A 25322-nucleotide genomic window follows, 5' to 3' on the forward strand; every position below is an offset into this window, starting at 1 on the left:
GCTATGGTGAGCGCTGTGAATTGTGCAAGACTGTTGAATCACAGATCTGTACCTCTGAAACAAATAATATATTATATGTTAAAAAAAAAAAAAGGAGACAGCAGGAAGGGAAAAATGAAGGGGGGGAATTGGACGGGGAGACGAACCAGGAGAGATGATGGACTCTGAAAAACAAACTGAGGTTCTAAAGGGAAGGGAGTGGGGGGATGGGTTAGCCTGGTGATGGGTATTAAAGAGGGCACGTTCTGCCTGGAGCACTGGGTGTTATACGTAAACAATGAATCATGGAACACTACATCAAAAACTAATGATGTAATGTGTGGTGATTAACATAACATAATAATAAAAAAATAATAAAATAAAAATAAAATTAATGACTTAAATCTCTATGCACTGACATGGAGAAAGGTTCACAAAATATCATTTCATGAAAACAAAAGAACACTACAGAATGATAAGTGTTTATTTTGTGAAATTATGAAACTGTTTTAATAAACTGTTCTCACAAAATCTGTTAATATCATGAAACATATGTTTACACGAGCATAGATATGGGAGTAAGATGATTAAGATGCAAAACAATAACCTCTCTGAACCTCAAAATTATTTAACTTGATAAAGCATACATTTTATTTTTAACAAATAATAACTGTAGTGAAAATATTAGCAAAACTAAATTTTTTAAAGATTAGTCTACATTTTATGAAAATTCTATTATAAGGGATTAAATTGCTTTAATTGTGTTGGGGTACAGTTTTTCTAGTTCATGAACATGTTCGCTCTTTCTGTTCTCCACATCCATTTACCCTTCTTTTCTGTTGTTTTACCCTGATTGTCAAACTGTATTTACCACTCTTACACAGCTCAGATACCTTAGAAAAGTAGACATCAGTACCAACTTCAGGATTAGTCCCTAGTTGGCTTAGTTTAGAGTGATTGATTTAAGAAGCTTAATTCAAGCAAATGAACGAAATACATAAAATGTATTTTGGCGTACTGAAACATAATTTCCCACTCTTCAAATGTTTCTGGGAGACACTTTCTCTTTCTGTGTGATGAAAAGCTGAAAGCCTGTAGATCCTGAAAATTTCTGGAAGTCATTTTATGAGTTTGAGAAAAATCAATAACAAGAAAAATTAAACTCCATTAAGACAGACAAATAAGTCTCCTCTTGCGCTCTCATGTTAATGGCAGGTGGCATACACTAAGGGGGACGCAAATAACCATTGCTGGCACAGGGAGAGTCTCCCTGCCTGCCCCATTTCCTCTCGCCCCTAGTACTGGAGCTTGCCAGCATGGCCAGCATGGCCGTGGCACCACCCAATCGCTCACAACCCAGCTGGCCCCAGGGGGTCAACCAGTTTGGCAACAAGTACATCCAGCAGACCAACCCCCACACCCTGGAGCAAACCATCAACCTGTATGCTCTTACCACTTATACTTTCGGTACAAAGAGTCCTTCTATGAGAAGGACAGCTCTGTTGCAGCCAGATTTCAGTGCATGAGGGAGGAATTTGATAAAATTGGAATGAGAAGAACTACAGAAGGGGTTCTGATTGTACATGAGCACTGGCTGCCCCATGTGTTATGGCTAAAGTTAGGAACAACTTTCTTTGAATTATCTGGTGGTGAACTTAAGCCAGGAGGAGATGAAGTTGAAGGACTAAAGCACTTAATGACAAAGCGGTCAAGATGGAGCCCTGTAGGACTGGATCATTGATAACTGCTTTGGTAACTGGTAGACCCCAAAATTTGAATCTCTTCATTATCCATATATTCCTGCACATATTACAAAACCCAAGGAACATTAAGAAGTTGTTTTTGGTTCAACTTCAAGAGAAAGCCTTGTTCGCAGCCCTAAAAATTACAAGCTGGTAGCTGCACCATTGTTAAAATTGTATGAAAATGCACCAGGATTTGGGCCCATCCATTTCTAGTCTTCCTCAGCTTCTGAGCAGGTTCAATTTTATGACTGAATTGCTGCGCAGTGGAGAAGTAAAAGAAGTCATCTCTGTGAGCACAGCTATATGGTGTAGAATAAACATGGTAGGAAAGATTTGTTTTTTGTTTGTTTGTTTGTTTGTTTGTTTTATCTCTTTCTCAATCCCTAAACTGCAACCTATTTTCTTCTGTTATTTGAATAATGAGGTGAATATGAAGAACTAGATAGTGGTGTAAACAAATGTGATAATAATGTTTAATTTACTTTTGGTTCTACTCATACTTTTTTGTGCAACATTAAAGAACATGGACTTCTTTCTATTTGTATTTTTTTTAAATTTCACATTAAACTTGTAAAATTCTTTAAAAAAAGAAAAAAAGACAAATAAGACACAAAGAAAATAAGTCTTTGACAAGTAGGAATGAATCATCAGATCAAACTTTTTGTACCTCATCCTAACTCTGGAATAATTTTTGCATATTCTTAAAGCCAGTGTGAGTCCTATATTCTTATACTTGCAAATGAAAGACTCCTAACAAATACAAAATAAGTGATTAATCTTAATGTGTGGACTTGGGTAATCTAATGATGTATTCTTTCAGGTTGAGAGGTTAGAAATATGTCTAAACTATGTTAAATTTTTTTCCTGTGGTAATGATTAACCCATAGTAGTTGCCTTTTAAGGATATAGTTTAGGAGATTAGAAGTAAAAATGCAGCTTTTGGATTATATCTTATCTTTCAGTACTGTAATGGCAAATACTAGTGGAAATGTGAGAAATAGGATTCCTCAATTACCATAGTGGGAAAGTTACTTTAAAAATCCATTCTTGAGGCCAGTCTGACAGTATTTCATGAATTTGCATACATTAGGTGATCCAATAATAACTCCTGAGTTTGTATTTCAGAGAAATCCTCATATGGGAATTCTCATTAAGGACCATGTAACATATGTGAAGATGTTCATTATATCAATAACTGAATTATATTGAATCAGATTATTGGAGACAATCTAGATTTTGAATGGAAAAATATGTGGTAGAGGTATACCATGGAAAAGAGTTAAAAACAATAAACTAGGCTATACAGGACCTAAAAATAGTGGTTAGTGGAAACATTTAGAAACAAAATCTACAGGTGAGTACTATCTGTGTAAATCTGTAAAAATTTGTACAAATTAACAATAAATATATTTTCAAAAATATATGTTTTTAAAAGCTACATACAAATGCAAGAGTCCATATCCAGCAGCCTAGAACTATTTCTTATAGGCAGTGTGGTAGGGTGAGAGTGGAAAATGGGGACAAAAGAAAACAAAATGTATCAGTAAGGGTAATAAAATGAGATTTTGCATAGACTGATAATATTTCACCATGAAATAAGAAAAACAATTAACTCAAACTTTGTCCTGGCTCCAAGTATAATAATAGTATTAAAGTAACATATCTTGAAAATTAGGTTTTTTTTTTTTTAAGATTTTATTTATTTGAGGGGAGCATGAGCAGGAGGAGAGGCAGAGGGAGAGGGAGAAGCAGGCTCTCCTGCTGAGCAGGCAGCCTGACCCGGGGCTCGATCCCAGGATCTTGGGATCATGACCTGAGCCAAAGGAGATGCCCAACCTACTGAGCCACCCAGGTGCCCTAAAAATCAGGGATTTAAATTTAGGCTTATTTGACATCAAAACTGCTTATTTCGCTGCCCCATATTGTCCCTCATATAAATCTCATTTAATTCATTCAAACATAATTCAAAAACAATATCATGATAACTGTATTGAGAGAGAAAGGGTCTTTTCAAAATTATTGAAGAGTAATTCAATATCCCCTAAAGGCTAGGATTCAAAGCTGGCAATCATAGGAGCGATCTATCACAGTCAGAATGTTGGGAATTATTGGGTTGTAGGGTTAGCAATGAAAACATACTTCGCAGAGATTTATTATGGGATTTCAATTTGATTTCCTCCAGGCTATCAGTGATAACAAAGCTGTTTCCACATATCTAGGGGCTTTCTGGTCAGCAATATATCATTATTTCTCCTACTTTTATTTTATATTCTTCAATTTATCTAGACCTCAGTAGGGTCACAAATGTGTCTGTGAATGTCTGTGTCTTCTGTGGCTTATATGCTAAATAAATAGATAAGCACACTTACTATAATGTGGTAAATACAAAGAAAAAAAACTGTTAGAAGTAATCTAAAACTGCCTGATTACAATTTGAGTATTTTACAGATAGAATTTGTGTTGAAGTCAATTACTATTATCTCAAACAAAGTTTAAATAGGCAATATTAGAATGTCTCCAATATTTATGAATTTTAATCTCTGTTATATCAGTTATTCCCTGTTTCATAAAAAGCTATACAAAAATTAATAGATTAAAACAATATTATGCTTTTGCCCCGATACCTTAAATTTTATCAGGGCTCAGTAGTGTTTCTTTTGTCAGTGCATACCAAGCTGGGGAAGTTCCTAATATGAGGAACGGAAGGATCCACTTTCAAAGTGCTTCACTATACCTAGCAACTTGGTGTTGGTACTCAGCTGCAAACAGGTGGAGCCAGTGGGTCTTCTAGACCCACTTCCTCTTCACATAGTCTTCTCCATGAGTAAGCATACAAAAAAACAAGGAAAAAATGCAATGGCTTTTTTTCAACGTTGTGTTGGGATTCCTAAAATAGCACTTTCACCATATTCTATTGGTTATGGTTACTGCAAAATCCTATCAGTTCAAAGGAGAGGAGAACATACATCACACAATGATGGGTGAGTTTTAAGGTTTTGCAAGACTGTGTAAAATGGGAGATTTTGCTTCAAAATACATTTCAAATGTTTCAGAAAATTAATTCTGCCCTTTTGTATTATAATGACTAAGATCTATGAATTAGAAATGTTAAAGGTAGGCACGTTTTCCTTGCTATCTGTTTCAAAAGAAAAGTTTGTAATATTTTACTTTAAATATGATATTTTGCTCTAGGAATATTTGTTGTTATTCAGCAGATTGAGAAATTTTCTTGTAAGTTTTCTGTTTTAAAATTTTTATCCCTGAAATGGGGAGGTTTTGTCCCTTTAAGATGCTGTATTCATTTTATTTTTATTTATAATCTTTGATTATCTGTGACTGAGACCATAATTTCCCTTTTTATAATGTTCTTTTCATACTTTGGGATCAAGTTTATGATGGGTGTTAATTGCAGATAGTTAATAATTGTAGATAGATATTATTATGTATTTGAAATCATTTAATAACAATAAGACTCTTCAATTTTTCTCTTTTACTTTGTGTCAGTTCTTGGTAAGTTATTTTTATCTTTAGGGATTTTTCCATTTTCTCTACATTTTCATGTATATTACTATGGAGATGTTAATAATATCCTCTATTTTTTCAATATCTCTAGATTCTGTATTGATATCCACTTTTTAATTTTTGGCACTGGTTATTTGTGCTTACTATTTTATTTTATTGCCATATCTGCTTGAATTTTTATAAATTGCATGATACTTTTCACAGAAACAACTTGTTTGCTGATTCTGTTTTACATTTTCATTTTATCACCCCATATTTTTCTTGTAATTATGCCTTTCTTTCTACATTTAGTAGATATAATTTGTTGTTCTAGTTTACCTTGCACATTTCTCAATTTTTTCCTTTGTAATATATCATCAGACGACATTAGTATGTGCATTCAAACTGAGAAATGTTATATTTTTCCAGAGAATGGAATCATTTATTATTATGAAATATTCCTCTTTGTAGTATTTCTTTTTTGCTGTAGATTTACGGTACTTAATATTAACATAGTTACACAAACTATATTTGGTTTAGTGATTGTGATGTTAGTACAGAGAATTCCATATGACCAAGTTAACAAAATAATGGCATCTTTTATAACCATGATACGATTTTAAAATTAAGAATTTAACATTGGCATAATACTGTTAACTAAGTCACAGATTTTTTTTCAACTTCTCCAGCTTTTCCACTAATGCCTTTTCAGTTTCAGGACCTAATCCATGACACTACAGTGCAAGTATTTGTTATAACTCTTTATTTTCCTTCTAAGTAGACAAACAACAGTCTACTTTTGGTTCATTTTTATTTCTAGTTGCAATATTTCATGGTCCCAAACTAAAATCCATCTCCTTTCCCACCCCCTCAAGCCCTACACTCTGACTTTTATACTCCAGTGCCTGCAAAGGTGTCAAAAGTATTCATCCTCTTGTCTGTTAAGCTTTCTGTCTTAGCTCACCTTTTATGTCCATCTTTTGGACCTTGGCTGGGTGATATTTTACAACACTGATACTTCTTTCATGTGTTCTAGGTGTTCTGAATGGGAGAGTTTCTGCAAAGCATCGTGCCTGCCATTAATCAAAGTTGAAGTCTCTAACCGTTTTATAAGTAATCAAAACTGAGTTGTTGGAGTTACTCTACAGTCAGCATCCCTTTCATCTTTCAAGCAGTTAGGACTATTAAACAACATATGTGCACTCTCTCATTCTCTATCTATTGAGATTCTATCTACACTGTATGATTAATTCATAGCATGCTAAAAGCAAAAGACTAAGTTTGAGTTTATTTTCCCTCTATGTACATCCCATATACAGATAGTGTAGGTAGTGTATATATTTTCTGTGCTAAAATAAAAGTATCCTCTTCTGATACACTGAAAGTATAAATAAGTATTCATCATTCAGCAGATACATTTTTAGTACCTACTGTTCTACCATGCACTGGATATAACTCAATTGTGGGATTGGGAATTTCAGAAAAAATAATATAAATAATTAGTAATAATAATACAGTTATGGGCAAAAGTAGAATTATACAATACATTCAAAATATGGGGCTATAAAAAGAATAGAGGCTTGGCAATTTTCCTAGTTTCTATCCAGGAGCCAAGTATACCACTGTCCCATCTGGAGTATTTAGCAAAATGTGTTTTAGTAGTTTGATAAAGATGGCATGGGAGGAAGAGAAAATAGAACAAAATCATAAGCAAAAGTAGCAAATGTCAAACTGACAAGGCTTTTATGTAGCAAAAAGTCCAGAGAGGAAAAATGTCTTGTCTTACTAAATCGTCTTCTTTCACTACACCATATATCTTTCTGGAACATGCATTGCTAAGTTAGACTAGCAAAAGAATTCAACTCTAACTGTGTCATGTAACTAAAATCACTCAGTGCAAATAAATATTACTTGGATCAGAAAAAGTGATAGGTGTGATATTAAATGATGTACTATAATTGGCGATTCTCTCTCATTACTATGGGCGTCCTTTGAAGTAGCTTAATAAAGATGGGCTTAGTTAGACCTGACTCATTTTCAACTCAGAAATCAATTACTTCTACTTATTAGGTTCTAAACATTGTATTTTAAGGTGCCCTGTCGGATTAGACACACATGTTTGATTTCTAAAAATGAGATGCTATAAAATATAATAACAGAGCACTTGAGGCAAAGCCTAATAAGTAAACAATATTAAAGATTAAAAAATAGATATTATTGGAAAATGTAGGGCATTCAACATAGCTCATCACTTGTGATCTATAAAGTCAAATTAAACAATAAGCATATAGGTTAAATTCAATGACATCAAAATTTGTCATGTCTCTTGAGGACTCACAATCTTTAAAAACTAGTCTTGCAATGAAGTATTATCCACATTTATGAAAGAGGGTGCCTATACTCTTAGTGAGATATTTTGTTACATTGTTTCATCACTAATGTTTTCAGGGATATTAACTCTAAAATATCAGTAAAAGATATAACATGGAAATGAGCCATTATCACAGTAAACAAAATAATTAGAAAAGATATGGCACATTTATTTGTGCCACAATAAGTGTCCAGAGTATTTTAATATGATTTCTTTTATCAAACCAGCACAGATCAGTGAATGAAATCCTAGAAATACCTTTGGTTTTAGAAATAATAATAATAGGGGCGCCTGGGTGGCTCAGTTGTTAAGCGTCTGCCTTCGGCTCAGGTCATGGTCCCAGGGTCCTGGGATCGAGCCCCGCATCGGGCTCCCTGCTCGGCGGGAAGACTGCTTCTCCCTCTCCCACTCCCCCTGCTTGTATCTCCTCTCTCGCTGTGTCTCTCTCTGTCAAATAAATAAATAAAATCTTTAAAAAAAAAAAAAATAATAATAATAATAATAAACATAATCATTCTTTTACCTAAGAAATCAATGCTAAGTGCTGTAAAATAGACAACACAGTTTTGTAGGATCTCAAAGTGTTTTTGTTTTTAAGAAACAGATTTTACTAATCTTTTCTAAGTAAAAACAAACAAACAAGAAGCTTACTGAGAGAAAAATAATTTGCATGTGTGCCAGCGCCATCCACAAAATGCCTCAGCAGCACCCATCATGGGCCAAACAAGATGCCTCACTCTCAAACACTTCTGACACTGTAATGATTTCTGAAAACAAACAAAAAAGAAAGTGGTATGCTTGAGAACACCAAGCCTATTCAAATCATAGTCCCAAGTCACCAAATGTTTCCCTGCACCCTCAACCCTTATGAGGTATTTTTGCTGCCATCCTCTTACTCCTCAGAAGAATGGCAAGCTATCTTTCCAAACATATTCTTTATTCCCATCTCAATCCATCTCACTGAGCCCTGCATATATATCCCCCCATAAACCCCATCTCCTGGGTACACACACACACACGCACACGCACACAGAGAGAGAACACCCGATTCTTCTCAAGACTGCTTCCCCTATAGTTCCTTAGATACTGAGCAGGTGATATTAACTTCTACTGCACAGAAAAAAAAAAAAAAAATAGAAGCTATGAGACTTGCAATGATACTTCCTGTCACCTAATTGAAAGCAAAATTTCAAAATTTATATTGTTATTTAAAATTACTCAATATCATCAGCAAATCTAAGAAGCAAGAGTTTTCTATCCAACTCAATTCTTCCTTTATAAACATGTTACAAAAATACCAGGCTTCATTCAAGAAATCATTTAAAAATAAGGTGTGGGGCACCTGGGTGGCTCAGTTGATTAAGCGGCTGCCTTTGGCTCAGGTCGTGATCCCAGGGTCCTGGGATCGAGTCCCACATCAGGCTCCTTGCTCAGCAGGGAGCCTGCTTCTCCCCTGCCTGCAGTTCCTCCTGCTTGTGCTTGCTCTCTGTCTCTCTCTCTCTCTTGCTCTCTCTTTGTCAAATAAATAAAATCTTTAAAAAAAATTTTTTAATAAAAATAAGATATATACATATATGCATATATCTGTGTGTGTATATATATCTAAGATATAAAGATATAAGATATATAAGATATATATCTATCTATACCAAATATATATCTTATTCTTAAAGTATTCTTGAATACTTGGATATTCTTTTTTTTTTAGATTTTATTTATTCATTTAAGACAAAGAGAGAGCACAAGCTGGGGGAGAAGCAGAGGGAGAGGGAGAAGCAGACTTCCTACTGAGCTGGGAGCCTGATGTGGGGTTCAATCCCAGGACCCTAAAATCATGACCTGAGCCGAAAGCAGACACTTAACCATCTGAGCCACCCAGGTGCCCCTAGACACTGGGATATTCTTATATCTTAAAGTATCTATTCTTGGATTTTACATATATATATATATATATATATATACACACACACACATATATATACACACACATACATATATATATCTTATTCTTACATATATATGCACATATATAATTCTTAAGTATTTCTTAGATATACATGAAATTTATAAATGGTATAGTAATATATTAATATAGTTAAATCATGATGGAAGTAATAATGAGGCAACTTTGTGTAACTAGAGAAAAGAAGGAAAGGACAAATAATTCTCATTAGAAGGAAGAAAAAAGGGGAAGAAAGGTGGTAGGTAAGCTTTGATAAAAGTGATTACTATAAAGTGGACATCAGAGAGTTATTCAATGGCACAGATTTTGATCTTGAAAAATATTAAGATTGAAATGCCAATGGTACACCTTGGAGAGATGGCTAGAAGTAGAGATTTATAATCATAAATCTGGCCTGAAGCCAGTAAGCATATAAAGTAAAAAAGACATTGGGCGCCTGGGTGGTTCAGTTGGTTAAGCAACTGCCTTCGGCTCAGGTCATGATCCTGGAGTCCTGGGATCGAGTCCCGCATCGGGATCCCTGCTCAGCGGGGAGTCTGCTTCTCCCTCTGACCCTCCCCCCTCTCATGCTCTCTCTATCTCATTCTCTCTCTCAAATAAATAAATAAAATTTTTTAAAAAAATAAATGAATAAAGTAAAAAAGACATAAATAAGTAGGTAGAAGACAAATGCCAGAAATAGAGTCATTCTAGCAAAAGAGACTGGAACAAGTAATAAGTAGATGGGAAGAATATTATCACAGAAAACAAAACAGAAGAGATTTTCCAATAAAAGAATCCACAGTCTCAAAGGGGCAGATGTTAGCTGGTTTAATTACTGTTGGATTTTGAAAATATCAAGACACTGATGAGCCTAGAAAGAGCAAATTAAATGGAGCACTGGGAATGAAAATTAGACCATAAAGAATTAAGGAACTGAATGATTAATTTTTAAAAATTCCTTTAATACATTTAAAAAGAAAATGTCCAAATAAAGAGAGGGAAACAGATGGAGGCAATTGTTTGTATGAGGGAGGGGAGGTTAAATTGGACAAATTTTAATGAAGGCAGTTGAAGTACTTGCTAATAGGTTACAAATTACTTAGGACCCGAAAATACTTGATGCTCAATAAACACTCCTCTGAATTACATTAAATTTCAATAAACTGTTAGGAGATAACATATTTTTAATTTGTGGACTGCCTGTATAGAACTTTTCATATTTTATATTCTTCTCAGGGGAACTTGTAATATCTTCAAAGATAAGAAGATATGGAGACAAAAAATATGACCAAATAAGATTTTTAAATGTTCTTAAATAAAGAAAAATAATTATTTAGCATGTAAATTTTGTTGTCTCCAAACAGCAAATGCCCATCAAATGTGCTCATTGTGTTTAGACATTTAATGAAACTGATAATAAATGTAAAAAAAATCACTGGATTATTTGCCGTTCTTGGCAATATAGATAAAAGTATATCCTAATGAGTAAAATTAAAGAATATAGCATTTAAAATACATACGCAACCTAGATTCTTATGAACATTTCAGAAAAAAAATAGGTCAGTACACATCTGAATATTAAAATACTTTCCTATAATGACTAAGACTTGTGTTCTGATTTTTTTCCTATTCTATTTTCTTAAAAAGGTACTTCTTGGGTAGCTTTAAGAGAGAAAATAGCATTTAAAAGGGAAGTGATCTAAACTCATCAAACAAAATGTCACATTTCCCAACTATGCATAGTATATTTAAAATTCACAAATGAAGATATTGAGGCTTAGCAAGGATAAGAACTGTGTTAATTTATAGATGGTTCTTTTGTAGAAATAGCTTTTAATTTAATCACCCAGTAGCCAATGTACTCCAAAAATTTGTAGAACATTAAAAAATATCTTTTTTATTAATGACATTTCAATTAAGGTAAAGATCTTTTAAAGTATCAATTGAGGGGTGCCTGAGTGGCTCAGGTGGTTGAGCGACTGGCTCTTGATTTCAGCTCAGGACATGATCTCAGAGTAGTGAGATCGAGGTCCCCGTGGGGCTGAGCATAGGAGTCTGCTTGAGATTCTCTCTCTCCTTGTCCCTCCGCCCTTCCCCCCACTCATGCACGTGCACTTGCATGCTCTCTCTCTCTCAAATAGATAAAATCATTAAAAGTAAATACATAAAGTACCAATTGAAAGGGTCACTTTTTTCTTCTAGTCAAGACTTTCTCCATTCACATAGCATCCGACAGAGCCCAAGACCCCAAAAGAATGCATGAATTCCTTATTCTCAAGGGAGAGAGCTGAGCTTAATTTAGACATTGCCACATTAGCCAGCATGATTACCCAGTTTTCTTTTGAGTTTTATTGATGCAGCTTGTCTTTTCTATATCAAATTAATTTAGCAGTTGCAATGTATATTTAATATACTATGGATAAAATAAAGACTGCAAAAGCCTACATAAGAAAATTAAAAGTGAACAAGCAATTAAAGGGTTCCCTGCTGTATTTTTCTATCTGCATCACACTCCCTAGAGGTGGGAATAAATCTGTGGCAAAATTACCAGGAAAGAGGACACTGACAATCAAATAAAAATTTGTTAACACATCAATTCTTCTCCTCATCATTTGTAGGTGTAGCTTTTTCTGATCCCTGCAAAACCTATATAAAATTAGGAGTCTTATATGGAAAAGAGATGTGGGGATACAATAGAGGGGGCACATCAGACAAAATGACAACCTATGATTTCTAATTTCATCCCATTTAAAATGAATCTACATAATGTTTCCTGAAAACTGTATTCTTTCATGTTTCCTCCACTTATTTCAGGCTCATTGCCTTAGCAATAGTCTTGTGACTTACATGGTGACAGGACAGCAAAAGAGAAACAAGTTTTCTGGGGAAATGTGCACGTACTCTAGAGATTTCCAGAGAGCTATATCCAAGGTGCTTACAGTCTCCAGTTCATAGGCCCCCAGTAATTCTCTGCAGGCAAGATAGGTATTGTAGGCTCTAAGTTTTGGAGGAAGTGATGAGGCTATGCTTTAGCAAATATTCTTTCAAAAGTTCCATCATACAGGCTGAGGCATACACACACACACACACACACACACACACACTGCATACACATTTTTGAATACACAAACCCACACATACACACTCGCATACACACAACTCCAGAGACTCTGAGCTCTCTCAGAGTAAAAACTGAACTTTTCACAATGGTCTGTAAGTTTCTAGGTAATCTGCCCCTCCTTCACTTCTAACTTTATTTTCATTCTTCACTAACTTTCTTTCTTACTTCTCTTCTTCCTAGAGCTTTTAGTCAGTTCTAGCTATTCTGGCATTCTTGTATATCTGCCATTCTTAAGATGCTGGGCAGTCTTCCTCATTAGGGCCTTTGGATCAGCCATTTCTTCTGCTGAGGCCATTCTGCAGATACAATATGTCTGCTTCATGTATCTGGTCAAATGTCATCTTCACAATGATGCCTACCTTGCTCCCTCTTTCTAAAACTTCAAACCACTTCCACATGCCAACCTATCCTCTTACTCTGCTCCTTTTTTAAAAAAAAGTCACTTATCTACAAAAATACTGATTTGAAGGGGCACAAGCACCCCAACATTTATAGCAGCAATGTCCACAATAGCCAAACTACGGATCCATCAACAGATGAATGAATATGGATGGAAATGGATGAATGGATAAAGAAGATGTACACACACACACACACACACATACATATATTGGAATATTACTCAGCCATCAAAAAAAATGAAGTCTTACCATTTGCAATGACATGGATGGAACTAGAGGGTTATACGCTAAATGAAATAAGTCAATTAGAGAAAGACAATTACTATATGATTTCACTCACATGTGGAATTTAAGAAACAAAACAGATGAACATAGGGGAAGGGAGGGAAAAGTAAAATAAGACAAAATCAGAGAGGGAGATGAACCACAAGGGACTCTTAACTACAGGAAACAAACTGAGGGTTGCTGGAGGGGAGATGAGTGGGGGGACGAAGTAACTGGGTAATGGACATTAAGGAGGGCACAGGATGTAATGAGCACTGGGTGTTATATGCAACTGATGAATCACTAAACTCTACTTCTGAAACTAAAAAAAAAGAAAAAATCACTTGCCATGTTTAATGTACAATATAATACACTTAAGTTTTTTTCTTGTTTGTTTTCCTCCACTGTCATGGAAACTCCAAAATAATAGGGATTTACATTTTGTTTGCTTTGTTCTCTGACAGAGACCAAGTGCATAAAAGAATGCACAGGTTAGTGAATGCATGTAAAAGAATAGAGGAAAAGAAGAAAAGGGAAGAAGAAGAAAGAGGAAAAGAATAAATAAGAGGGGTTAACTAAAAGGAACAGGTAAAGGTGAGAAGACAGAGCTAGAAATAAAGGTAGGAGCAGAAATTAAAACAGTTTTCTCTCTTCATCGAGGCCTTCAGTTCCCTTAATCACAACTGCCAACGTGAAGTGCCCATCCTTTGGATGGCTCTATGCTAGACGCGAGTGATCAAAGCCCCTCTCTCACGCCTTCATCCAAGACTCTAACCCAGGATGTCAAAAATGCAGACATTATCAAATTTAGGCTTCGTATTAGCTCAGGCAGTTGTTACTTCAACTGTCATCTTGGTACTTCTGTCAGAGAAGAAAAATTCATGCTGACATGTCTATTTTAGAATTCCTTTGAATCTCAGAAAGATCTTGTTCTTCCACAAGGTTTACTTAATATAGGCTGCTTAGAACAGGGATGTATCCCTTAAAGGATTAAGTTGATACTTCTAATGTTCTAGTTCTCTAGGTACCAGCACCTTCTTGTTGCCATAAAGTTAGGCACAGAGCTAACTAATGCCTAAAAGGAAACAGGAATTAGGGATTTTTTCTCTATACGTCAACTTTTGGAGGGTAATGCTCACAGGAAGCTATTAGCATATTACAGTTGAGACTTTCTGAAAAAAGTGAAATATTTAACAGCTATTTTTAGAGTACAAAAAAACTTGAAGTATGACAAGCATCTTATTTTAAATACAGATTCACCTTATTATTTATGTAAATAATCAGTCTTTCAAAGTACGTAAATATAATACAGTTTTTATAAAAAGTGATGTTGTGTATCAATTACCGTATGACTGATACTATAAGATGCCACTTGATTTTTTTAAAAACCATAAAATACTAACACATTTAATAAAAATCATCTCTATTTTGATGTGAACATAATACCAAAATAGGCAAGTATTTGTTGATTTTTACTAACTTATTGTTTGTTATCCATGTCATTTAATTTTAATGTGAACTAATGATGTAGAGCATTAGAATTTAAAGTTTTATTTTATATATTTTCTAAGCAGAATGAAAAATCACTACCCTGATTTTTAACCTCTGATAAGACAGATTTCATTTATAATTTCATTGATCGTTTGAAAATGAAATATTATATAAAACTTCAGTGTTCACCTTCTTTCTGATATTCAGATCAAAGACTCGAAGTTAAACATAAAATTATAGTCAGATCAAAGACTCAAGGTTAAAAATAAATCATAGTCTAAGGAAAACATCTAACATCTTACTCCTAATTAGAGGCTTCCAAATAATATGGATCTTTTTAAGATAAATCTGTGACTGAAGGCCAATGATAGCTTTCTAATTCATAATTATTTTATGATCATGCCACATTTCTGGGTGTGTATAAAATGAGAAAAGGAAAGAATAACTAATGTTCTCTGAAGAAAAGAAAGTTCTTAGCCAAAGTGGTGAGTGGGTAAAAACAAACAAATATCCATGCCAAGTATAAAAATCCCTAGTTTGCCCCACTCTAAAAAAAAAAAAAAAAAAAAAAATTAAGAGAAGGAAAGAAAAAAAAAAAAGTCCAATAGATCCAGCAAGTGATCTTTCTTTTCAAACGTTTAATTTTTCCTCAAAATGTGATGTGAGGTCAGGTTCAGATATATCTAGATTATATTTTAATGTTTTAAATAAAGGAAAGACAAGAGGTAGAAATAAAAGAGTACATAGTTCTTAACTTCTTTCCTTTAAAATATAATTATACATACATTGAGGAAAGGAAGATTTGCTGGAAAGGTTTGCTGCCTTCTTAGCATAACTTTTGTTGTTTTGTTGTTAAGACAACTTGATTAATTTATTAAATGCTACTACATCTTACAAATGAAATGTGTGTTAGTATACTTTTGCAAGAATTCTTGAGGAGTAGGATACATTTTGAAGATAGTGAATTAATTATTTATCAGATGCAAGAAACTCATAATGGGGCTAGTACAGATGACAATTCTTACTTTTTATTGAATCAAAGAATATTCTCAGATCAGGATCATGGGTGATCTTGTTCAATAAAAGCATATGTTTCCTCAAGAAATAAATCAGTATACATCCATGGAGTACCATGATAGTGGCATTATTTTTATTATCTTTATAATTAATAGCTCCTGAAATATACAGCAATTTAATTACGTTTACAGCATTTTGCTCTAATCCAGTAAATAGAACAGCTATTTTCCAATGGTTTGTTATTCTGCTAGCTTGATGATTTACCACCTATGTAAGCAGAATGATCAAACAAAAAATGAACTTCTATCCTGAAGTGAGAGGGCTAAAATTTAATTAGACAAGTTTCATAAAGTAATAGGGTGATTCTAGCCTGTCTATCCATACACATACTTGGATGATACAAAAATGAAACCCTCTCCATCTCTTTTAGAAAGATATATAGATCTAGGTTTTGTTTTGTTTTGTTTTAGTCAATCAGTTCTCTTGATGTTTGTGATAAATTGGACAATTATACTTTCCAATCTCAAGAGGGAAATTAGGCAAAATCTATGTTTCATATGATTTTAAATCTGGTGATTTCTAGCAGAAAAGATGCAATAGCCGGCATGCAACCTACAGGCTATTTTCAATGTGTTTTTAATGGATTTGAGGGTTGATGAGAAATGATAAACTCAGTTGTTGCAAGAGCACTTGTAAGCTATGTGCTTAAATTCATCATTTTAAGGTCCAGGTAACTGTGACTTAGTGTAGCCGAGGTACAGGGGTGCAAGAGGACCTGGCAAGGCCACTCGCCACTGACAGATTTGTCAGTGAAACAAGTGGTGGTGAAAAAAGGAATTTATTTCAGTGAGGCCGACATCAGGAAGAAGAGTCTCAAAGACTATCTCCAAAGTGCCAAAAATACTTCCAGGTTTACATAAGGAAAATGTGGGGCAAAGATGGGTGGGTAGGTGGAGGCAGACAATGAAGGTGAAATGGATCATTGTCTTGGAGTCAATTATGGGCAGGATCTTGTTGGCTCAGGGCAGTCCTTACTGTTTGAGGGGGTAGTTCTAGTTCCCATCAGGAGATGCTTTGCCCTCAGGGTCTTCTGCCTAAGCCAAGAGATAAACTGGAAAGAAGAACCCAACTAGAAAGTCTGAGGTCAAAATGGAGACAGCTGAAGTCCTCTTTTATTATCTTCAATATAAATAATCACACAAAAATTATACATTATCCTTTGATTATTGTGGATATTGGGTTAACTCTTACTTTCATCTATCCCCAAAACTTTATCAAAGAAATCTGTTTTAGCTAAGGTCAGGATAGAATGCATTTTCATATCAGAGATCGTAATCCTTGACTCGATTTAGAATTCTTATAAAATCCCTGTAGAACCATCTATGCAATTCATTTAGCCCATTTGGTAATTCTTATGGGCGCAGTGTATTTTGTACAAATACTAGGATAAGTATTTAATAATGCTCCATTAATTAATAGAAATTTATAGAAATCACAAATATAAAATATTATCTCTATTTTAAAGCATAGGCAACTGAGTATCTGGTATGTGAAGTTACTTCAATAAAGTCACAGCATTTCTCCCTCCTTCCTTCTGTCCCTCCCTTCATTCCTCTCTCTCTCTCTTTCTTTTTTTATTAAGTAGGCTCCATGGCCAGCATGGAGCCCAATGCAAGGCTTGAACTCACGACCCTGAAATTGAGACCTGAGTGGAGATCAAGAGTTGGACATTTAACCGACTGAGCCACCCAGGCGCCCCAAAGTCACAGAATTTCTAAGTGATACATTTGAGTTTCCATTCTGTCTCTAGACAAGTGTTTCTCCAACCGTGATCCCTAGACCAGGATCATCTGCATTATCTGGAAACTTGCCAGAATCCTGCACATCTGAAAACTAGATGTGCAAATTCTCAAGCATCATTTTAAAACTAACATATTAGAATCAAACACATTGGGGGTAGAGTCCTGCAATCTGCATTTTAACAAACTTTCAGGTGGGGCTGATGCACACTAAAATTTTAGAACTGTTTCAGACTATAAAACCTGTACTATTTTTTCTTAAATATTCATCCATTTATGTGAGAGAAAGAGAGCACGCCCCCCCCCCCCACACACACACACGCGCGCCTGGGGGAAGGGCAAAGGGAGAGAGAATCTCAAGCAGACTCCCTGCTGAGTGCAGAGCCTGATGCTGGGCTCCATCCCAGGACCCATGAGATTGCGACCTGAGTGGAAATCACGAGCCAGACGCTCAACCAACTGAGCCACCTGGTCACCCCTAAAACCTGTACTTTTTAAGTGATTCTAAAATGACTCCTTCCAGGCAAGGTTTTAAAGCTGCACAGAACTACTTAACAAACATTAATAATAGGTTACAGAAGTGAGAAGCAGAAAAGGAAATTGTAATTATTAGTAGATAATATGATTGTCTCCACAGAAAATCCAAATGAATTTATTGACAAATAAAATTAATTTGAAAGTTTAGCAAAGTGTTGTAAAAAGATCAGTATACATATGCTATTTATATATATTTAATCAAGAAACAGAAAAATAATAAAGTTTAAATAAAACTGTCACCAACTAGACCCCCAGCCCTGACCTTTACTGCCTACCTGCTTGTACTCAGAGACCTTTGTCCCACGTTTTTCCCTAAGCTCTTCTTTCTAGCCCACCCCTCAAGTGATAGCAACTGCCCTGACAGGACCTCCTGCTGACCCAGACCACCCAACCAGTGTGAACATAACTCTCCCTGCTTTCTTCTGTGCAGATGGACCTCTAGAATGACCGACAATTACCTTTACCTCATTATCTCCACCCAAAGAGGATCACAAGCCTCATTAAAAGACTGTTTTTCTGCTGCCTCTATTCTTGCTAGGGCCTACACCACATCCCTTAATGTATTTCCTCCTTGTAAAGGTCAAGGAGTTAATGGTTTCTTTTGGAGTCTTCTAGCACAACAAGTAACATCTAAGGAGTGACCAGGAGAGGTCGTCATGTATGTTTTCTAAGATGACTGACTCCAGACCCCTTGACGCCAAGACCCCTGGTTCCAGGGCAAAAGTGACATGGAAGACACTTGAGCACTCATCCTTATTTTGACCAGTTCCTGGATGTCTGAGAGGACACAAATACCTGAACACTGTGCTCCATAAAAACTACAGACCTCAATCTCTCCTTTCCTTTCTGAGTCTCCAAGACACTCCGCCTGCTATACTCTAACACTTAGACTATTCAATAAACTCTGCCCTCACTTCCTCTTGGCTCATGTTTGATTTCTGTCCTGTGCAAAGCCAAGGACCCACTTGGCTGGTCCTGAAGGACCCCCTCTGGGTGCTCAGATCCAGCCAGCTTGCTTCACGTGGAAAGAATTAAGATCTATGATAATAATAAAAATATAGAAAGAATAGGAGTCATTTCTTTTCTGGCGGGCATGTAAATTGTTAGAACTGCTTTGGACAAAAATTGGCATTATTTAAAAAACTCTAATAGGAGTCATTCTACTTCCAGTTATACATGCAAGAGAAAATGTCATATATTCAAAGCAAGAAATCGATACAAAAATGTGTCTAGCATTGTTAACAGTAATGAGAAATGGGAAACAATCCAAATATCATGGACTTGATAATTAAGATACTGATTGTGGTACATCCATATAATAGGACATTAGAGAACAGTGACAACTACAGTTATATAAAATAACATAGTTGCATTTAAATACCAACCTTCAAGTGATTTCAGCAATTCTCAGAAGATTGTCATTTCTATATATTTCAAAAATAGGCAGAAATGATTGTACTAGCACACTCTGCACACACACACACACACATATGCCTATGTTGCGATCAAATCATTAAAGGAGGGCGCCTGGGTGGCTCAGTTGGTTAAGCGACTGCCTTCGGCTCAGGTCATGATCCTGGAGTCCCAGGATCAAGTCCCGCATCGGGCTCCCTGCTCGGCAGGGAGTCTGCTTCTCCCTCTGACCCTCTTCCCTCTCTTGCTATCTGTCTCTCATTCTCTCTCTCTCAAATAAATAAATAAAATCTTAAAAAAAAAATCATTAAAGGAATGAGCAGTGGTGTGTGGGCAAAATTTAATAATGCCTCTCCAGAGAAAGCACAGGAAGTCCTGATTTATCTCATCTGTAAATTTCTGTGATGTAAATACTCCCACAATGGTGATATCAAACTACCAATGTGAAGACATAACCAAGGAATACTGGGAGATTCACACTCTGTCAGTTTATTGTTTGCACCAGTCCTATCAACAAGAAACTGAAAGCTAAATATTTTCCTGTCAGTTCTACTTCCTTACAGAAAATAACTGTCCCTTTGTCTTCAATTTATGTACTGAAACATGACCTCCAAAATTATCTGGGACTGAATAATTATGCAAACCAAGGAATCTCTTCTCTCCCCTCCGTTTGCTTCACCTCCATGCATTCATAACTATCAACCACCCTACATGAACTCTCTTTTCCTGACTTTGTTGACTTCATTTTATGGTGTCTACATATCCTTTCATATTCACATCAAGCCATTTTGCCCTAAATTTAATGTAGGCTCTGGCCTACTAATATTATGACTAATATTATGATTTTCTGAAAGAATAAACATAAGAAAAAGCAAGGTGCATATTCAAATGTATCTTTAAAATATGTATTGAAATGCTAATCATAAAGCAGATCCATGAGCCCTAGCACATACCTGTAAAAATCAGCACAGTGCCTTTCCCAAAGCAGAGAATCAATTAAATTTTACTGAGCAAACATAAGAACATCTGTATCTCTAAAGGACTTTGTTTTCTGCTAAAATTAAATAGTTTTATTGAGGGCGCCTGGGTGGCTCAGTTGGTTAAGCGACTGCCTTCAGCTCAGGTCATGGTCCTGGAGTCCCGGGATCGAGTCCCGCATCGGGCTCCCTGCTCGGCGGGGAGTCTGCTTCCCCCTCTGACCCTCCCCCCTCTCATGTGCTCTCTCTCATTCTCTCTCTCTCAAATAAATAAATAAAATCTTTAAAAAAAATAGTTTTATTGAGGTATAATCAATATACAAAGACCTGCAAGTGTGCAAACACCTGTGAAAATACCAGCACAATCAAGGGAGTAGACTTATCCAACACATTTCAGAGTTTCCTTGTGTCCTTTGCTGTGGTGATGGTTTTGTGTGTGTGGGTGTGGGTGTGGGTGTGGGTGTGGGTGTGGGTGTGTGGGTGTTTGTGAAGAGGATGAAGTCTTCTACTGAAATTTTCTCAGACCTAGACATTTTGAGGTTTTACTGAATTCTCACTCATTCTTTAAAAATCTGATTGAGAACTTTGCATTACAAATTAGCAGATCTACAGTTGCTTAAAGTATTCAGATGCCATAGCATCTCTTACATTTGCCGTGTTTATTCAAATAACAGATTATTTTATTATTTTCATCTGTGCTTCCTGAAACATATGCAGTGAGGAATATAATTTCTTAGGGGTCAACAGAGGAAATTCATAACTTTGGTATAGTTTTGTTTTTCCATTTGCATTTAATTTCTATTTAACATGCTATCTCCATGCTATATTTTATCATCTACCATGTGTGTTTGTAAGTTAAATGCCAAGCTGTGTGATTTCTGTCAGCTAGATAGCATCCTTAAATTTTACTGAGCATAGATTAAGTAGAATTGGGAAGAAGTATAACATCCAGATGCCTTAACCAGGTAACCTAGTCTTTAATATGTTTCTTGAATGTCAGGTAGTGATTCTATTCAGCAGAGATTTCCTGTTCCGTTCATTTAACCTGTTTTATTTTTCTTTTCTACCTATCATGGGTTTAATTACTTTATGCACATGCACACTTGAAACAGTTTAAAATTAACATTTACATACAAAAAATTAAAAATGAAATTCAAAACTGTATTTAAGCAGATGTGATCACATAAATATAAATATGAATGCATATTTATACTCAAGTGGAAATATAGGAAAATACACATATTTACATATAATGTTTCCCCATTTGTTTTGACAAGATGACACTGTAATTTTTAACAACTCCTGTGTATAATTCCCAATTAATTATAACAAAATAAATTGGCTTCCTATGAAAATAAATTTGCAACCTTATAAAATTTTGACATGGAAGTAGCTGGCTCACATTGGAAATAATTTTTATTCTAACAGTAGCTACTACTTTAGATAGTAAGGAGATGCAATTCTGAAATGCTGTTTAGAATTATCTCCTTTTTTTTTTAAGATTTTATTTTTTGAATAATCTCTATACCCAACGTGGGGCTCAAACTCATGACCCTGAGATCAAGAGTCACACACTCTACCAACTGAGCCAGCCAGGTGCCCCTAGAATTATCTCCTTTAAAGCTGATATAATGATAGGATATATGAGCAGAATTTAATTTAAATGCTATGAATTTTCTCATTCATTCATCCAACTATGTATTTATCATAGTCCAAATATTCAAAATTGTTTAAGTATCTAAACTTTTCTGCATTGCAAACTTAGTGGGGGACTATAAAGAAGACTAGAGTTAGAATAGAAATTGCTTAGTATTTAAAATAATATAACCTAAAGGACCTTCTGATTTTGTTACTTAGTGACTCCCTAATTTCAGCATATTATGCACACTCTCTCAACCTGTACTAATCTATAAAAATAGCAAAATAAATGATTTTAACATTAAAGAGTTGTAATAGACAAAAAATAAATGATGCCAAATCATATGTAAACTTTAATGTATGGACTGATAGCTTTAAAATGCTAGATGCAACATACATAATAGGCATAAATAAATGGTAGCCAGTATTAGTGGATGAAGCTACCCTAAACTGTTCAGTAAACAAGTATTAGGAAACTGTGATATGCTAGGTAATGGAACAACACAACATTTATTCTTTGAAAGAGTTAACAATTTAAGAAAAAAAAAAAAAACAGGTCAAAACACAACTACAATATAATTCATATAGAGTATATTTAAACTTCCTATTTATTTATTTATTTCCATATATTTAAACTTTCCAAGGATTCTGATTCATTTTTGGAGGGATAACAAAACTGCTACCTGGAAAAGTTATTGATGTACAAAGGTTAAGTACTAATAAAATGAAAAACTGAATCTTCCAGAAAAAGAGAACAGATATAAAGACCCAGAGAAAAGAAAGTTGTTTTGGACAACTGTAAATAATTCAGCATGTCTGGGAGGTATAATTCTGGGGGTCAGCAATTCTGCCAACTGATGAGGGTAGAGATCTAGGAGGGAACAGGTGAATGTTTGCTTATATGTTACCCTAGGGACTTCTGATTTTACCCTATGTTTGAATGCAGAGCCATTGAAGATTTTTAATTAGTATAGGAACAGACTCATATTTGTGCTTTATCAAGGTGACTTTGGTTAGAGATTAAAAGGAAATAAAAACATTTAGGTGGCTATTACAGCCAACTAAAGGAGAAATGATGAGACAGCCACTGGTCTGAACTAAAGTAGATATAGTGGCTATAAAGAAGTGGGCAATACAAATGAGAAGAAAAATGAGGTGATTTGAATGGGAGGACCATGTATGTGGCAGGTAGAAGTAGTAGGTTTTTCTCACTTGGGCAAGTGAATGATTTCTGAAACAAACAGTAGTCAGACAAGGTAGAAATATTTAATTGCAATGGGAAAAGGATAATAGCAAAGGCGTTTTGTTTTGTTTTGTTTTGTTTTGATATATTGAGTTTCAAAAGATCTATCCAATTGTGGAAAATCTGACCACTTCTTAGCTGTGTAGAGTGCCCTTCCTCCTGTGAAATAACATCATGATGCAACTACAGCTCTTAGTCTTAATGCAACCTGCAATAACTCATGATTAGACTTCTGAAATTACAACAAAGACTTCCTGTCTCTCCACAGTGTGCTGTTACCAGTTATAACAAAACAGTCTGTCTTCAGTAAAGTGTTAGCTAAATAGACAAAGTTTTCAGAAACTAGCCTTTAGTACTTTCATTTCACTAAAAACAAAGATTATATTATTTTGGGGGCGCCAGGGTGGCTCAGTTGGTTAAGCGACTGCCTTCGGCTCAGGTCATGATCCTGGAGTCCCAGGATTGAGTCCCGCATCGGGCTCCCTGCTCGGCGGGGAGTCTGCTTCTCCCTCTGACCCTCCTCCCTCTCATGCTCTCTGTCTCTCATTCTCTCTGTCTCAAATAAATAAATAAAATCTTTAAAAAAAAAAAAAAGATTATATTATTTTGGAATAATTGAATTATGCTACTGAATGAGTAAGAATATTTTTTTAATGAAATTCAAATAATTAAGAACATTTGTTAAGATTTTGGAATGCCTTCCTCATTAAAATCAATGTGATAATTTTTATTAAAATTTTAAAGTCTAATTTTCCACTTACTCTCTAATTAATCTAACATTATGCAGGATCCTGATCTTATCCTACTTTGCACTTAATAATTGGACCAAATGGAAACACATGCTATTGAGTTTTTCATTTAGCATGGCCATATTTTTAAGTTCGGAAGTTTTGGAAAAGAAAACATCAAAACTGCCAACCATGTAGTGGAATGAATGTTAGTTTTTTTTAATTGTGTTCGAAAAATATATGGAAGACTTAGACAGATTTGTCCCAGCACACAGGGCACTTCCTCACTGACCTAATGTTTTGAGTATATTTATTAAATTGAGAATCATGTAGTTATTCATTGTTTCAAATGCGATAAGAGCAGTTTTGGCAATACTGCATTAATATACTTATATGAAAGCACTACATCTCACATTAGTTTTGGTTGTAATATTTTTATTTGAACCTTTATTTTATTATTAAAAATTTTCAAATCTTCTCTTTAGATTACTCCCTAAGTATTGAAAACTAATTTAACAGAAAAAGTCCTTGAAATTTTACTTCAGGTGAAGAGTTCAGATTTATCCTAGTACAGAGTATTAGAACTATAACCTCTAAATGAATGAGCAATGGAAAATATATACAATGATCTTCTTTGTTATGTTAGTTTACCATTATTTTCTACTCCTGTTTGCCTACTCTTTGTTTTACTTTAGGATTTGTGTGACAACCCTTCCAAGCATTATTGGCGATGCAATTCGGAACTGAAACCTGAAACTGAAACATCAGAAGAAAGCTTTCTTGTCGGTCTTTCTAATGGCTCTGAAATGTATCATGATTATTCAAACAGAAGTGATGGTTATGAATTTATTACCTTTTCTTGTTTGCCTCCATTTGGGAATATCTAAGAACCTTGTTTTGAAGTATCAGCTGGAACAAACTAGATTCAACATTAGGGTGCATACTTACTGCTCTAGTTATTATGAGAATGTCTGACTGAAGATACATAGTAAAGCTTCCTTTTGGTAGTGAGTTATTGAAATGCCACATGATGAAACAGGCAGGAAAGATAAACCTATTGCAGCATATAATAATGTTCCATCTGCCAACACTGACAGCCTTTGTTATCTGGCCTTTTCCTCCTACAAGGGTTTCTCAATAATTTGGATAACA

General features: G+C 35.0%; 1 pseudogene; it reads left to right on the forward strand.

Annotated features, from left to right (window-relative positions):
* The first annotated feature begins 1304 nt into the window (after positions 1-1304).
* On the forward strand, positions 1305-25057 carry LOC123858596 (cleavage and polyadenylation specificity factor subunit 5-like; annotated as a pseudogene).
* The last annotated feature ends 265 nt before the right edge of the window (positions 25058-25322 follow it).

Source organism: Mirounga angustirostris, unplaced genomic scaffold (genome assembly GCF_029215605.1).
Source record: "Mirounga angustirostris isolate CCGP_5_RB_7025 unplaced genomic scaffold, mMirAng1.0.hap1 SCAF_4, whole genome shotgun sequence".
NCBI lineage: Eukaryota > Metazoa > Chordata > Mammalia > Carnivora > Phocidae > Mirounga > Mirounga angustirostris.